Here is an 18,366-nt window from a genome sequence, read left to right on the forward strand (position 1 = left end):
TGCGGCCACTAAGATCGTGACATGTGCTCCACAGAATATTGGTATTCACAGTTTGCTCCTTTTCTTTCATATTCTACCTTTTGGTAGGATTGGAAGAAAACTTCCGTTACGCTGTCATTTTTGCACGTACTGATTGGGTGGTCCCTACATGCCTTTTCATGCAATAACTTCCACTTGAATTTCGGGACATCCAAATTTTTGGATTCTTCAGCCGCCTATAAGAAGAGAATAAAGAGGAGGAATTTTCATTAACTCCTTTTTCTTCCTCTCGAACTGTCGCTCTCTTTCTCTTTCAGAGATTTTCTCCTACTGTCAACTGCTACTCTTGTTTTTGGTTTGCCAAGGATCTGGTTCAATCATTCGATTATCATATACAAGTAAGTGTCACGTTGCTTCTTCTTTTTTGGATTTTCGTTTTTGGGATCGTTCTTTATTCGACTTCGGTTTAACTGCCTTTGATCGCCATTTATTTTGTTGGATGGTTGCATGCGTTATTTGAAGCTTTCTTTGTGTTCCCCATGTTGTATGAGAGTTTGGCCTTGTCATCATTTCGTATCTTGATGTTGATTCTGCCATGCTCGTTCTTTGTCTGCAACTTTATCCATGGTGGTGGATAATCTCTGATTTCTCCTTATGATGAGTTTAATTCTCCTTACTTTGTTGGTTTAGTTAAACCCATGCCCATAGTATGCTTGTTTTTTGCCCCTAATTTGCTTTTGGCGTTGACTATGATTTCCGTCCGCCATTATTGATGGAATGTTCTTCCTGCTGGTGTTAGAGATAATGAGGCTCCCGAAGAATCCTACGAAGAAGGAACGAAGGCACTCTTCGTATGCTGATCCACCTCCGCGGATGGATCATCCTGATGTTATGCCATCTCCGCCTCCTGAGGACACTGAGGTACCTGTCGGTACTAAGATGGCTATGATCCCTGAGGCTGCTGCGGGCCCTGAGGTAGAGGAAGTTGTTGTTGAGGATCCTCTACCTCCTCCTCCTCACTTTGAGCTTCAAAGGCTTTAACTTCGCGACAAGGATATCTACGCTCACTTGTCCTTAGCTGAGATTTCCAAGTCTTTTCGCCTCCATAAGGTTGATATCTCATTTGTCGATGTTCCTGATGTTATCACCGAATCCATGATCCGGGGTTTTCCTTATGATGAGAGTACCCTCTTGATTAGTGTTGGTCAGTTGGCCGTAGGTATTCTCCTCCATTTGTTTAGTATAAAGGATACTTTCTACTATGACGTTTTGTCTACCAGGGATGACCCGGTGAATAAGACTCAGGTCCGAGGAGTCATGCAGTATACTGGTAATTTCTGGCGCGTCCTTCGCGAGTGTTGGTATCGTAGCAAGGGTAAGACAACTATGGAGTCTTATGACCCCTTTGCTGAGGGGAGGTATAAGCAAGATTATTATACCCCTTCCAACTTCCACGCTACGTACGCTGATGTTATTCAGAAGAGTAATCTTTTACCTTGGAGTGTTGGCCCTCGTCATATCCATGTTACTGCCAAGCAAATCAGGGAGGGTAACAACCTTCGTATGCTGGAGGAGATTGACAAGACTGGTTTGAATGTTATCCCGTATTCTGCTAGGCTATCTTTGCCTAAGTCTGACCGCCTCCGTCTTGATCATGATGATCGTTGGTTTCGTACTCCTCTTCGTGTGGTGGGTCCTTGGGCCTACGGTTTTACTACCGCTGATCCCCATGTTCCCCGTACAGTTTTTTCTTTGCCTGAGAAGTATGATGGATATCTGTTGCTTCTCATGAGATAACCTTCGTTTTCCCTTAAAGGATTTTTCTTTTATATCTTTGTTTGATATTCTGATATCTTTGGTCTGTAGTATGCCCCTGCTTCTTCTGTTGGAACTGCTCCAGGTTCTGCTGCTAGGACTGCTCTGGGATCTGCTGGTAATTCCGGAGCAACTAGAAATAGGAAGAGAACGGCTTCGGCTGAAGTAGTTGCGATAAAACCTGCGGAGGTAAGGATCATTGTCATACCTTTGTGTTTGTAGGTTCCTTAGCATCTTGCCCCTGATACTTAGCTGACGCATGTGTTTTTCCACAGTCCTCCAAGATAAAGGGAAAGTTGAAGGTTGTTATTGATCTTGAGGCATCAGATGAGGATCCCAAGATTGGTGAGGGGGTGCCGGATGATGAATATATGGAGGACGTTGAGGATACTGGCATCAGCCCTCATTTGGATGATTTTGAGGAATATTTTTCCAAGGATAACCCCATTCCTATCCGTGCTGGCTCAGTGGAGGGTGAGAATCTCCTAGATAGTGGTGATGTTCCATTGATCAACCCTGTTAGTGTCCAAGATCCTGCTCCTACTTTGTCTCCAAAGGTGCCTTCATTTTCTGCCTCTGGTAGAGCATTTCCTGTTGTCTCGGCTGCTACTGAGGCTGTTTTTGTAGCTTCCAAGAGTCTTCCTTCGTCTCCTGCTACTTCGCTTCAATCAAGTGGTTTGTTTGCTAAGGTTGTTACCCCAGTGGTAAGGGTTAGCAGTTCATAATCTCAGCTAAAGAAGAAGGTTGTGATTTCACTTGCCAGCTTCTCCTTCAATGCTACGCCGATCTCGTTAGGGAGCGCTCAGTCTATTTCTGTTGCCGCTGTTAGCAAATCTGTTGGACCTCCGCCTTTGTCACCACATTGGACCGTACTGGGTAATCTTCCTTCTGCTGGTGATATGGACTCAGGTGGTGCTCAAGCTTTTTCTTCGGTTCCCAGCTCTTCCACCATGCCGTCTCTTCGTTATGGTGAGGGCTCAGTAATCGTTCCCCATGTTCACTTCAAGCGATCGATGGAGTTGTTACTGAATTTATCAAGGATAAGATGCCTGAGAACTTGAGCCTTGGTAGTTCTGACGATGCCATCCTTGAAGCTATTCTGCGGGACTCGAAGGGTCCTTTTTCTGTTGGGGTTGATCGTCATCATCTGGATAGCTCTTTTGAAGTAGCTTCGCAGTTGGATGTGATGTCTGCTCAATATTGTGCGACTAAGGATCTATTCTTCGACCCATATTTCCTTCGCTCCAGCCAGAGCTTTGGTGAAATCTGTAGGGGTATTATCCAAGAGATGGAGGCTTTCATTGATATCTATGCTGATTTCCTTCCCCGTCTCTCCGCGTTCTCAGTGATTCTTACTTTACCGTTTAGCCTTTTGTTTTGATTATTCATCTGTTCTTATACTTCTCTGTTTGCAAAGCTATGTTGAAGCGTGCTCGTCAAGAATATGCCCTTGTTAGCACAAACAACCTTCGTCTATTGATGATGCTTCTGCTTCTAAGATATCTTTGTTGGAGGGTGACCTAAGGAAGACTCAGAGATCCCTGGAAGTTTGTTTGTCAGCTCTTGGGAGAGCTAACAATGCTGTCAAAGTTGTTGAGGATGGACGTAAGGCTGCAGATTCTGCTTTAGCTGCTGAGTCCTCTAAAACCATAGGTTCGTTTCTTCTTTCCTTTAACTTTGTTTTTGTTCTTACTTGGTTGCATAGTCCTGAGACAACCTATGCCTGCCAGCTAGTGGATTTAGTGAGCTTAGACACCTCCGGGAGCAGATAAGCAAGTTGATATCCGATGTTTGGTATTATCATAAAAAAATACGATAGGTTAATGAACGTGATTGTTCATAACGAGGCTCAGCTTTCCCTTGAATCTGCTCATAACGCGGATCTTGTAAATAAGATGGCCTTGCTCCGTAAAGAGCATGATGAATCCCTTAAATGGAAAGAGTGTCTTATTTCGAAGCAAAAGGAGGATATTGCCCTAGTTGAGAGGCGCTTATCCGTCCAAGAAATCATGCGCAAGAAATATCATGCAGATTTCGAAGATGCTTGTGCTTCATTAGCCAAAGTTACTGCGGAGTGTAATGTTTTATCTTTCGAGGTCTGTTCTCTTAACAGGAGACTTGTTTAGGAAAGCTCTGCATCGTCTTCCATGTCCCATGCGTTCTTAGTTAAGAAGTTGGAAGAGTTAGAGAATGTTTACCAAGTTCTATCCTCTGAGAATACTTCGCTCCGGATAAATGTGGATGACCTCCGGACAGAACATGATACCCTTGTGGAAGATCTCGAAGCAGCTGAGGTGGACCTTGTGGAGGCCCAGCATAGTTTAGAAGAATCCCTTAGCCATGCAGGAGGTAGCTTAGGGTTCTTATTTTCCAGCAGCCTCCTTTATGTCTTTTTCTGCTTCTTCTTATTGCTTACGCCCTTTGTACTCGCAGGTCTCCAGGAACAGCTAGTAGGTGCAAATTCCAAGATTAACCATCTTGAGGGTCAAATATCTTCGTTGGAGATATCCCGCCAATTTGACGCTGCTGCTAAGTTCAAGGCTGAGGCGCTCCAGCAAGCTAATGATCAGCTTAGCGCTCAGGTGAGTGAACTTGATTAAAAATCGGCCTCTGATTTGGCGACTCAGGCCTCCCAAATGAATGTTCAGTTCGATAAGTCTGTTATTTATTATATCAATGACGCCTTTGCGGAAGCTGAACGTCAGGCTGAAGGAGTTGTCTTTTCTCGTCTTCTTTACCCGTGATCGTGTCGTGTTCAGTCTGTCTTAACTGAACTCTTTGTTGCATTATGTCCCCAGCTGAGGGGTCTTTGTATCGTCTCCTTTCCTTGAAACAATGCTTCGTGGTGGTTTGAACCTTTGTTATATGCAAATTTTAAGACGTGTTAGTCATATTTAAGTAACATTATTATCGTACCTTTATTATTGCATGAATATTTTGTCTATAAACGTATTGTGTCTAGATGATTGCACATTCAGGTCATCACAAGGTGCTAAGGTGTGTTAACCTTGGGTGGAACATTCATCGTCCTACCTAAGTATCCTTTGTCCAGAAGGTACCGTGGTGGCGAAGGCTCTTACGTGGGCAATAGTTTTCCTGTAACCCTACGTGTTCAGCACGAAGGCTGCTTTACTTCGAAAAGCTATCTCTATAGGGGATATCTTACTTTTTCTTATTGCCTCATGGATGGATCTATCGCTCCGAGGATCCGAGTATTGACATATGCGCAGTTATGTCTTTCCTTGTCTCATCGTCAGTCCTGATGGAGGGTGTCTATTCTAACCCAATTTTTCACCTAATCAAAATTGACTTTCTCTTAGCAAAAAGTTTCTTTCATTGATTAGTACGGTTCATAATACCTTTGATCAGGGATAGAACATGGTGGGATATTGCTCGTTCCCTTCTTCTCCTGAGTAATCACCATTCTCTTACGAGTAGTACTTTTTTAGGTACATCGCATTCCAAGGGTGTTGCAATACTTCACCTTTGAGGGTCCTTAGGTAGTATGGCCCTTTTCCAGCGATGTCGTGTATGATGTAGGGCTCGTCCCATGTTGGAGCTAGCTTTCCCCACTCCTTCTCTCTTTGATATGGTGGTATCTGACGCAACACGTATTCTTCGACCACAAAGTTTATAGGGATGACCCGTTTGTTGTATTCGCGAGCTAGCCTTCGTTTATAGTTTACCATCTTTTGAAAAGCCACTTCTCGCATTTCTTCAAGATCATCGAGCTTCTCTAGCATCAGGTCCGTTGTTAGAGTCTTCTCCCACGCCTCCGTTTTGGTTGTTGGAAGTATTATCTCCGTTGGGATGACTGCTTCGGCTCCGTAGGTTAGCAAGAATGGAGTTTCTCCCGTAGACGCCCTTCTTGTGGTTCGGAGGCCCATAGGACATTGTGCAGTTGTTCGCACCATATTTTCTTGTATGCTCCTAGCTTTTTCTTCAAGTTCATCGCTATTGTTTTCTTAGTCGCCTCCGCTTGTCCATTGCTCTTAGGGTATATATGAGTTGATTTTTTCTTATAAATGTTGAAAGTATCGAACAACATATCTATGTTATTTCCTTGCAACTATTTGCCATTGTCAGAGACTATGGCGGCTGGTATTCCAAACCTACATGTGATTTGCTCAAACAAGAACTTAAAGATATCTGTGTCCCTAATTATTGCCAAAGCCTTTGCTTCCACCCACTTGGTGAAGTAATCCGTAGCCACAATAAGGTATTTTCTCTTCGAGGTTCCCTCTATCAAAGGTCCAACAATATCAACCCCCCACTTTACAAATGGCCAAGGGCTGATGACTGAGTTAATCTCCGTTGCTGGTGCTTTAATCTTTCTGGAAAAGCGTTGGCATCTCTCACAGCGCTTAGCCACGTTCTTTGAATCTTCGTCCATGCTGAGCCAATAGTATCCTTGCATTTTGGCTTTGACTTCCAAGGACCTTCTTCCGCTATGGTTGTCGGCATCTCCGCTGTATATAACATGGAGTATTCTTCTGCCTTCGGTTCGTGAGAGGCACCGCATCAAAGGTCCAAGAAATGACCTTCTATACAGTATTCCATCACGCAAGCTATACATTGCTTCTTTTGATTCAAGTTTCCGAGCCTCCTTGACATCTGCTGGTAAGGTACCTTTGTCAAGGTATTGGTGAATTGGAATCCTCCAATCATCCTCCGCTTCGTCTTCATTGTCTTCATCCGACATAGATTGGTTTTTGTCAGATTCTTCGACTTTGTCATCTGGTTTTTCTTTGTCTTCTTTTCCTTTCTCAGCTTCTCTCATGGCTCGAGTCTGAACGGCCAAAGCCTACTCAGCTTCTGAGATTGGTCCCTCTATCGAAGGATCGTATATCTTTCCACTTTGCACGGAGGTGGTATTTCTGTCCCTTAGCATCGATGATATGAATGCTAAGGCATCTGCATGTCTATTACCTTTTCAATAGATATTCTGAATGTAACATTGTTGATCTTTGACACATGCTCCTGTGCTAACTTTAGGTACTAAGATAGTACTAGATCCAAAGTTTGATATTTGAGATCGATTTTTCTAATGACTAACTATGAGTCACTAGTCAAACGAATATATGATAAGCCTAGCTCCCGTGCCAAGTGTAGACCATGTATGACCGCCTCGTATTCTATGATGTTATTAGTGTGTTTTTCGAATTCTAACTGAACGCATAGATGAGTCAGTCTCCGGTAGGGGTTGTTATTACAATCCCTATTCTTGCGCCCTCTCCATTGGAGGAGCCATCTACGAATATCTCCCACCTCCGGGAAGTATGAGGTTCCAAGAGATATTCTAGTTCTTGCTTATCTTCCTCCATTCCTAGGATGTCATCTATCTCCGCTTCGTCGTTGAGAGGTAGGTCTGCCAGAAAGTCTGCTAAGATTTGTGATTTCTCATCCTTCCTTGTTTCAAAGATTATGTGGAATTGCTTGATCATGGCATTCCATTTTGCCACCCTTCCAATTTTTTCCGTGCTTTCAAGGATTTGTCCTATCTGAGCCTTTGTAAAGACTCGGATGGTATGTGCGTCGAAATATATCCTTAGTTTTTGTGTTTCCACTACTAAGGCATATATAAGCTGCTCCACCTTGGTGTATTTACGCTCCGCCGAACTGAGTGTCTTGCTGATGTAGTATATGGGCTTTTCCCCTTGTCCTTGGTCTCGTACCAGTACTGCGCTCACAGCGTAGCTTGTTGCTGCTAAGTACATGGTGAGAATTTCACCTGGATCCGGCTTCTGTAGGATGGGTACCGAAGTCAGATATTCCTTGATTTTTTGGAAAGCTTTTTCGCACTCCGTGGTCCACATGAACCTTCTTCCTTTCCTTAGTGTATCGAAAAATGCTTTGCATTTATCTGATGATCTTGCTATGAATCTTCCCATGGAAGCTAAGATTCCATTTAGCTTTTGTACTCCTTTTAGTGTTTGCGGAGATGGAATTTCCATTACTGCTCTGACCCTTTCGGGGTCTACTTCTATTCCTCGCTTAGTTACCAAGTATCCTAGGAATTTTCCTAAGGTTACTCCGAACGTGCATTTTTTCGGGTTTACCTTCATGTGAAAGCTTCTCATGGCTTCGAATATTTCCCTTAGGTATGACAGGTGGTTTTTCGCCTCTTTGATTTTGACAAGTATATCGTCCACGTAGACCTCCAGTATCTTGCATATCCACGTCTTAAAGATTTTGTCTACCAATCGCTGGTATGTTGCCCCCACGTCCTTTAGTCCAAAAGGCATCCTTGTATAGTAATACAAGCCTCGTGGGGTAAAGAATACAGTATGCTCCTGGTCTTCTTCTGCAAGGGATATTTGGTTGTAACCTGAGTATTCATCCATGAAGGATAGCCTCTGGTGACCTTCGGTTGCATTGACTAGTTGGCCAATGTTTGGCAGCGGGTAACTGTCTTTGGGGCATACTTTGTTGAGATTTATAAAGTCGATACAAATGTGTACGCCTCTGTTATTCTTAGGCACAATCACCATATTATATATCCACGTGGGATACTTGAATTTTCGTATGAACCATGCGGTTACTAGCTTTTGTAACTCCTTTTCTACCGCTTCTTGGTAGATGTATGCCACCTTACGGATGCGTTGCTTGTATGGTGGTATTTCTGGTTTGAGCCGAAGGTGGTGGGAGACCAAATTCGGGTTAATTCCAGGCATGTCTTTCATTGACCATGCAAATACATTTGCGTAGTCTCTTAATAGGCTTTGTAGTTGCATCTCCTCCTCCTCTTCAAATACATCTTGCTAGTTGATCATTTTTGGATCTGATTCCGTTTCGATGTTGATTTTATTTATTGGTTCCGCTGGTGAGAAGGTTTGTTTCTAAGGACATTGAGAAGTGCTTTTATGTAATTTTCATTTGGCAGAGACGTTCGCCTCTGGGGTGGCAGAGGTTCTTGTCTTTGGAACTGAGATGGCTTAGGATACTAAGAAGGCTACGTCCTTCACTTCTTTGGTATTTTCCTTTCGTCTTTTTTTTTCGTGTTGTTGAGCAGCAGCTCTTTATTTATTGAGTCTGACCTCTGCTAGATTGTATAGCCTCGCGTCTTGTTGATCACCTTTGATTTCCATTTCACCCATGGGTGTGGGGAATCTAAGGTATTGATGATATGTTGAAGTTGTTCCTCGTAATCTGTGGACCCATAGTCTGCCGATGATTACATTGTAGGGAGAAGGTGCTTCCACCATACAAAACCTTGTATTGGTTACTAAGCGTCTTGCATGTACCTGCAAGATGATTTCTCCTTTTGGTCTAGAGACTGCTCCATTAAAACTGTATATTATGCAAGTGGAAGAGTCCATCTGCTCTGCTGTCAAACCCATACGTAGTTAGGGTTCGTAAAACAATACATTTAACGAGATGCCCCCATCAATGAGGACCTTCTTAACGTTCCACCCATGTATTGGTAGAGTGGTCACAAGTGGATCGTTGTGCATCTCTACTTCCTAGTTGACATCCTTTGTTGATAATGTTAATGGCGTAACCATCAATTCTTCCCAAGTGGTAGTGGGTGGTCCACTTAGTTTGAACACTTCGTGGGCTTCTATGTTTCTTCTGTTTCGAGCTAACTCGAGGATATCTTTGAGTAACTCTTCCCGGCCTCCGCTGGAAAAGGTGATCATGTTGATGTATTTTTTGTCTTGAGGTAGTTCTACCCTTTTTGGGGGCTACCTCAGTATCAGCTGGTTGTATCAACACGTACTCCATGAATTTTCCTTCGTCTATGAATCTCTGAATCGTGTTACGCAAGTGATAGCATGTGTCAGTTGTATGCCCGTAGTACTGGTGGTACTCACAGTACTCCTTTGCCTCCTTTGATTTATTTGGTTGCTTTCCCCTAGTATTAGGGTACGAAAAGCCTGACTTCACTCCTTCCTTGCTTAGAATGTGGGAGAATATTGTGTTCAGCTTTGTGCAGATTTTGTCTAGAAATTCTTCTCTCCTTTTTCCTCTGCCTTTTCCATCTCCATATTTTGACCTTTTGTCTCGAGAGATGGTTCTGCCCCCGGCGTCGTTTTGCCTCTTAGGTATCTCCGGAATTGGTTCCAGAGAATTGGTTCGTTAGCGAGCTGATGTTGTCTTCGTTTGCGCCCTGGGGTTGTCCTTCTGTATTTCTTCAAGTCCGATGTAGCGATCTTGGACAACCCTAAGTTCTCCTTCGGAATCAAGGGCTCTGTTGTGAAGCTCCACGAATATGGCCGAGACTCTATCAAGTCCGTACTTATAGCAATTAATGCTAATTTCTGGATTGAATTTTTCGATTGCTTGGCACGTCTTATGCCACCTGTCTGTATACTGCCTTAATGTTTCCCGGGGTCTGATAGCTAAAGAAAATAGCCTATCTAACCCTGCTTTTGTTGAGTTTTTTTACATGTATGTGTTAGAGCATTACTCGATCGAACTCGCATGCGTTGCTATCTCAAGCATGTTTGTCAATGTTAGTGATCAAAACTATAAGTCTTGATTTCTAGTCTATTATAGCTAAGTCTCGGACTAGGATAGAAAGTGTAGTTGAGCTCAAGGACTTCATGGAGATTCATCATACAAGAAGAAGAACTACTCAAGGAACCGGTGGAACTTCTCGACAAAAAGGTATGTGAAGACTTGAACTTATCTATCACTCAAAAGTCTATCTACTCTATCTCCTACTCTTTGATACAAGAAGTCGTATGCTATATATATGGACTTGGATTATACACATTTGGTATTTCGAGTCGAGTATACCTCGCCTATCTATATCTCGAAATATGTGTTGGTAAGCTTTTCGCTTCAATCAAGTTTATCTTTACCTAGTGACCAAATTCATGATATGTTTCAATCACTTTGAAAATTGCTTTGACGAGAAATGGTGTAACAACTATATAACGTCCTCTAAGAATGTTTCAATGATTAAAATGAGAGTTTAGATTACATAACCAATGGTGGACATAAACATTGTTGTGGAAACACATTTATGTATGAGTCCTATTCCTTGAACCAAAGTTTGTGAACTTTGTTGATCAAGATAAACCGGAAGAATGGCTTGTTGCCAAGTCGGCAGACTCAGTCCGCGAACTGCCGAACTTCTCATCCCGAAAAATTCTGCTGGAGTTGACGAACTAGCTGCATCCGTGAACCCAGTCCGCGAACTGGCGAAAGGTCTTTTGCCGAGATTTTCTGCTGGAGTTTGTAAACTCTGCCTGGTTTCTTAAGTCCGCGAACCTAGTCTGCGAACTTGAGAAAGGTTATATATCTGAAGATGATTTCTGAACTTAAACTTAAAAAGACTAAGGAATGCATTATGCAAACCGTGGCTATAAAAGTTCATGAACCGATTCAAGTGAATCAAATCATTTTTGCTTCAATTGTGTCTTGTGTAGTACATAAGATTTCCTTGCAACTGAACAAATCTCTAACTAGTTCATTTGAAGTCATTTGAGCTAGTTATGGTGAAGAAGAACATGGTTGATATGAAATGCTCATAGGCTAACCTTTTAGTTAACTATTATTGAACCAACAATTGCATACGTTTGGGTACGGTTAACAAACCTAGAAGTGTGCTTTGTCAAGTGTGTGTAACAAGCTAAGTTTTCGATCTAATGGTTGAGAAATATTAGCTTGAATCTAAATCAGGTTTTTATCTAAAGGTGGATATTGTTTGCTTTGTGATCAAGGAAAAACCCTGATTTGAAAGACTATATAAAGGAGACATCTAGTATTGTGCAAAACTAATCCCCACACCTTAGGCGTGATACTAGTTTGCATACTAGAGTCGATCCTCCTTTAACCTCTGGTTTTCTTTTCTCAAACCAGTTAACGACTTAACGACTTCATTGGATTTTGAAGCCAGACCGATACTACTTTTATCATAGTTGTGTGATCTGATCTTGCATATTCTATCGTACGAGTACAATCAGATTGATTGGCTTGAGATTGATATCTCTGATAGGAAATATATAAAAAGTAATCACAAACACTTCGTCTCATCGTTTGTGATTCTGCAACATCTTGTTTCGCTACCATACGATTAAGATTGTTGTGAGGTGATTGATAACTCTAGGCTGTTCTTCGGGAACATAAGACCGGATTATCAATTGGTTCCTGTTCACCTTGATTATTATCAAAAGACGGAACAAAACCTTTAGGGTTTATCTGTGGGAGACAGATTGATCCTTTGATAGACTTGTCTGTGTGAGACAGATTTGTTTATTGTCAAAGCCTGCGATTTTGGATCGTAGCAACTCTTGGTTGTGGGTGAGATCAGTTAAGGGAATCAACTGCGCAGTACCCTGCTGGAATCAGAGGCGTAGGAGTATAACTGTACCTTGGATCAGTGAGAGATTGATTGGGGTTCAACGACAGTCCAGTACGAAGTTAGCTTGGAGTAGGCTAGTGTCTGTAGCGTCTTAATACAGTGTGTGTTCAATATGGACTAGGTCCTGGGGTTTTTCTGCATTTGCGGTTTCCTTGTTAACAAAATTTCTGGTGTCTGTGTTATTTCAATTTCCGCATTATATTATTTTATCTTTATAATTGAAATATCACAGGTTGTGCGTTAGATCATCAATTAGAGTAATCCAACATTTGGTTGTTGATTGTCATTGATTGATCCTTGGATATTGGTCTTTGGTACCATCCAAGTTATTCTTTGTGTTTGATTAAAGACTCGCTGATTTCTATTAGCTCGAGTAAATCAAAACAAGAGAGAGAGATATTAACTCCTCGATATACTTTAGTCTGGATTGAGTCTGACTGTCTAGTTAATTCTCTAGCAAAGTATATTGGAGTTAGTCCATATAGATTTCTAAGCGAAATATTGGGTGGTGTTGTTAGACCCCCGCTTTTTCAATTGGTATCAGAGCAGGCAAACACGTTCAAGACCTTACAAGTCTATGTTTGTAACGATCTGACTCGATGGACAGAGGTGTTATCTCTATTAACGTACCACCAGTATTCGATGGCTCTAATTACTTATGGTGGGAAATTGTTATGCGAGCTTTTCTTCAAGCACGTGATTTTCAATCATGGGTATATGTTGTTAATGGCTATGTTGCTCCCGTTGTAGCAGATGGAGATGTAAACGTTTCCAAGAATATTGGTGAATACAGTCCTGCCGAGATACTTGTTGCAAAGTAAAATTGCGATAGTTTGAATGCAATCATATATGCCATTACCCCAAATCTTTAGCACCATGTGTCAAATTGCACAAAGTCTAAAGATGCTTGGGATATATTAGAAACTGTATTTGAAGGTAACTCCAGTGAAAGGGGAGCTAGACTTCAAAATCTTAATTCTGATTGGGAGAACCTTCATATGGCAGATGAAGATACATTTGATGAGTTTAATCACAGAGTGTCTGAAATTGTTAATGCTTCTTTTGCATTGGGTAAGACTGTTCCTGAAAAGGACATTGTGATGAAAATTCTCAGATTGCTGCCATCTAGATACGAGTCTAAGAAGCATGCCATCGTTGAGGGAAATAACCTTGATAATCTTTCCATAAATACATTGGTTGGAAAGCTAAATATCTTTGATCATGAGCAAACATCCAAAATCGGAAAGTATGTTGCCTTTAAAGCACAGAAGAACACTAAATTACTTGATAAAGGTAAAAGTGCTTATGTTTCTGAGGATGATCAATCTGAGGATGATTTTTCGGATGAAGATCTTGACAAATCAGTCTCCTTATCACAAGACAGTTTAGGGATCTTCTATTGAAGATAAGTAAACGGTTTTCAAGAGACAAACCTAGGTCATCAGATAAACCTCACAATCGCGCTCCTCCTAAAAACAGGGATGTTGACGAGGCTGATGACGAGGATATGCCACAGTGCTTTAAGTGTAAAGGTTTTGGTCATTTTGCAAACGAGTGCCCAAATCGTAGAAAATACACGGGGAACAAAGGTCTTGCTGTAACACTTGATGAGATGTCTGAGATCTATGATTCTGATGAAGACAGGAAATCAAGTGTCGGTCTTCTATATGAAAACATTGATTTTGATAATTGTAGCAATACACATATCAACCTTGATGGTTTTGGTGAAGAGGAGAATCCAATCAAGCTGGAAGAATCAATTGACTCCTTCTTTGGAAACTCTGGTTGTAATGTTTCATGATCTACTATGTGTCTAGCTGCGTTCACACCACAGGTGCCTGCATACTGTCCAAGTTTGACGTGCTCGTTTTGTTCTCAGAAAGGTCATGAACTATCAAGATGTTACAAGTACAAACATCAAGTGACGCACGCCAACAAACTTCAACGAAGAGAAAATCGATTGGCAAGGAAGCTTAAACTTTCTCAGAAGACTGCAGAGGTATGTAGGATTTTATCTTCGTCTAAGAAGTTGGTTTCCAGACACAAAATAAGACCATTAGAGAAGAAGGTGTGGTCAAATTGCGTTGATAGACAGAAGTCTGAGTGTTACTATCTAGAGGAAAATGGTGGACAAATTGTTGTTCAACACAACACAAATTGATTGTATTGTTTGACAAATCTTGTCTCATGTGCCTGATCGAAAGAGATAAGATTGTGTACCGCTCAGGCTTTAGGAAAAGTTTTTTGGTTTATTTTTCCTGTCCATCAGATAAAGTAAAGGGTTATTATCGATAATTCTACTCTTTATAGGGTTTAGAGTTGGGTGTCCATGAACCTGTTTAAAGGTTGCGAACCCTACATTACTTTTTCCTCTTTGATATCCTTTATATCTTAAGACTGCTTGATGAGATTGTGATTTCCACTCACAAAAACCAGTTGTTTATAACTGTTCTCTAAGCATCATGTCCTTGGAAGGAAAAGATGTCAATATGATTGTTAAGCCATCAATCAAGGAAAAAGAAAAATCTCCAGTAACTCCTTCCTAAAGAAAGAGGAGGAATACAAGAAATCCAAGGGCTGTCCCTTCTAACTCTTAGAAGTTTTCCGATGTTCTTAATGAGTTGAAGGAAGTAAGAAAGGATATTAGTGAAATAAAGGCTTGTGCTTTAAGATCTTTGGAAATTCAGAAGGCCCTAGTTCGACATCATCAGCCAAGACGGTTTGTTGGTATTGACTCCTTCCTCCATGAACCTTATATTCCAATAGCTATTGAATGATAAGGAATTTCTCAAAGATATTGTTTCCTAGTATGTCTTCTTTTTGATTTAGTTGGAAGAATAACTAGTGCTTGAATAGTAATGATTGTGATTACACATAGTTATTATTTTTCGTCTTCTTATTTTTTAGGTTTATTGGTATTTAAATTCTAAAAATATTTGGAGGATGATGTTTTTGCAGTATTAATCCTTGTGATTTGTTATATTGCAATTTGTTATGGGATATGTATATTTGCGTCCGTGAACTTGAAGGTCCCATATTCTGTCAAAAGTAAAGTCGTTTGTGATCAGTATTCACGTAGTGGTAAAAGAATGAATAGACTTTTGATAGATACAAAAGTTAAGCCTATATTGTCAATGTAAGGGTTCTCAAGCTCGTCAACGCTATTAGACCTGTCAAGAAACGATTTAGTCAATAATGACGTAATTAATTAAATATGAACAATAAATTGAATAGAAATTAATCAAATAATAATTTGGACAAACAATTAGTACCATTGGATACATGTCGAAAAGTTATGCGAAATGGACTATTAGAATGCGTCGATCGGACTCCAGGCGAAGAAGATACAACACTCGAGAGTATAAATTGACTTTTGGTCAAAAAGGTTTGACCTTGGATTTTGACCACCCATTAGTATAAATCTAGTTTAGCAATAATTACTAATTAGTGACCAGATTAACTACAATGAGTGTTATCAAGGTGTAAGGATATTATTATATGGTTGCCCCTTTGTAAATTAGGTTGGTAAATAGTAAATCTATGTTATTATTTGAATTGAATGGTTTTGAAAAGAAAACGAATTTTAGTGAAGAAGTTATCTTCTTCAAGTAGGTGTTGTACAATAGGATATTAAAGGGAGTGGGAGAGTGACAGCTAGGGAGAGATGAGTTTGCAAGATAAATATGATTTAAATGAAGTAAAGAAAAAGAAGAAAAAGAAGAGATTAAGGGTAAAACTAATTGTTGAGAGTTTTAGATGAAAGGTTAAGAGAAAGAGTTAGGAAGTGATGGTGCTTATGGTTGTTTAATAAAAGATTATTAATTGGTGAATTAGAAGAAGGGGGAAGTAGTGAAACATAGTTTGCTCGTGGTGCTGCTATGGAAATGAGGTTTATAGTGAATTAAGAAAACAATGAGAAGATGATGGTGGAAACTAGATGAATAATCAAGGTAACCTTTCAAACTAATTCTATTAAGTCAATATTGAGTTGGGTACTTGTTAAATTGATGGTTTGTGCTATAACTTTGATTCCTAGATCTTTGAATGTGTATCAATTAATGAAATTGGGGATTTCCATTGGGTTCTTTTAGAACTCATAAGTTGTTTGTGAAAAATTCTGAATGACTGGATAAGTGTTCTTGTCCTTGTTCGGCCTAGACCTTCCTTTGTAATTTTTGAGCCCTTAGAAGTCTCAACTAGCTCGGGGAATGTTTTAAGAAGTTGTAGATGGGTCTATTGCCTTTCTATAGAATTTTGATTTGTTCAATTTGGATGAATAGGGAATTAGTTATGAATTTTCGAAGTTTGATCGTCGTGACTGAATTTCAGAAGGCAGCAGTGAGTAAGAGACTAAACATACTCTTCTAGGTGTGTTCGGTTCGGAATTATCTTCCGGTCATAACTAGAAATTTATAGAAGAGACTGTCCTCTTTTCAATAAGACATCAGAATTGAGAAATATAGAGACGACCAAAGTTGGGTGTTTGTGTTGTTTTCCCTGTGTTGGCACAACTGAAATATGGGAATCAGTCGTGAGTAACCATTTTCACGAGTGCTTTAAGTTAGGTTGGAATTGCAATTTGATACATATTCAGTAGACATAAATTGTAGAGGGTAACCCTACGATTCTATAGATACATTAACATTTTTTTCGCTTAGTAATGAGAGAAGTATTTGCATGTAAAAACAGGGTGTCAGGACAGAGAACTCGGACAATTTGGCCAAGTATTGTTAGAGAAGATATCTGAGTTAGACCTATGACTCAGGTGAGTTGAGCCGAGTCAGATCGGTCTATGGGTGGAGTTAGTGGGTTAGTTTAGTGGGCCTGTCCAGATCATGCCTCATGGGCTTGAATCAATTTTCGTATTTTAATGTTTTGGACCAATTATGGTCTGAATTAGCTTTCAGGTCCTTCTGCAATGTTGTAGATTTCCCTAGAGCTTTCTGCTGGCACCAAAATTGACCGCATTTCGAAGTAGATATTAATTTATGCACAAAACACTGGAATACCAGATTACAAGACCATCGACGAAACCCTACGTTATGTCATCTTGGCATTAAGTAGACACTTGTATTATATCATGTTATATGAACATTACCTTAGCCCATTGGCTAAATCCTCGGAGTGCTTGTGTGATTAACAGTTAGTCTAAATTAACAACGATTGATACAAAGGAGGAACCAGTGGATTTCGAAGTAAGCATCGCTTGTCATCAAATCAGGTGGGAACTTTATAACCTTCTTGTTATCATTGAGCATTCTTTCTACTGAGAGCATGATGAGTCTTTATTACTTTTGGAATGTTTGTGTGATTACTATCTATGTAAATTTTTATATGTGTCTTGATGTGCGTGTAATATGAGTTGTATGATTTCCCCGCAAGGAGTGTCTGGCTCTTTGCTAAGTTAAGTATGGCGGTTTCTTCCCTGTTTTAATATTACCTAGTAGGGCGGCTTCTTCCCCGTTTAATATACTAGTAGAGCGGATTCTTCTCCGTTTCGATGGTATATAAATAATATAGTAGGGTGGCTTCTTCCCCGTTATAATATTACCTAGTAGGGTGGCTTCTTCCCCGTTTCGTTATTATATATATACTATTTTATTTTGGGGAAATCACTCGTGTGCATATTATACTTGTTTGACTAACTTTCTTATCTTGATGGTAATATTCCGAATCATGGTTTGTATGAGCACTCTGTGTGGACGATGTTATTATTGATTAGGGTTGTTCTCGCGTCGTCTTCTCCAATGCGTTTGGCAGGGTTAGGATAACACTTGCTTCTTGATGCATATATTGTTGAATGCTTTAAATTGTTATTGTATTTTAGTTTATTATTATTTAGAAGTTCGAGCATGTTAGTGATTACTTGAAAGTTATATGTTTCCATTGGGCACCCCTTTGGGATGATGTGCTCACTTGTTCCAACTTCAGTTTTCAGTAATCAGAAGAAATTGAGCGTTTGAAGATATCTATTCCGTAGCTTAAAGCTTTATCGAATCTAGTGTTGTTGTATATCTTACTACTTGTATTCTTTCATATTTTGTAAACAACATATTAATATAGTTATATCACTAGAGAGATTTTCATTTATACAGTATTCAGAGTGTTTGGGTTTGATTTTTAGCACTTTATGTAATTGAGATTTTTAAAATCGGTAATCTAGTTTGATGCTTCAATTAGATTGTAATCCTATTAGCTAAGCAGGTTTAAGGGTTGGGGCGTTACAAGTTGGTATCAGAGCTCACTATTATATCTTACAT

The sequence above is a fragment of the Papaver somniferum genome, chromosome 10 (assembly GCF_003573695.1).
Source record: "Papaver somniferum cultivar HN1 chromosome 10, ASM357369v1, whole genome shotgun sequence".
Taxonomy (NCBI): domain Eukaryota; kingdom Viridiplantae; phylum Streptophyta; class Magnoliopsida; order Ranunculales; family Papaveraceae; genus Papaver; species Papaver somniferum.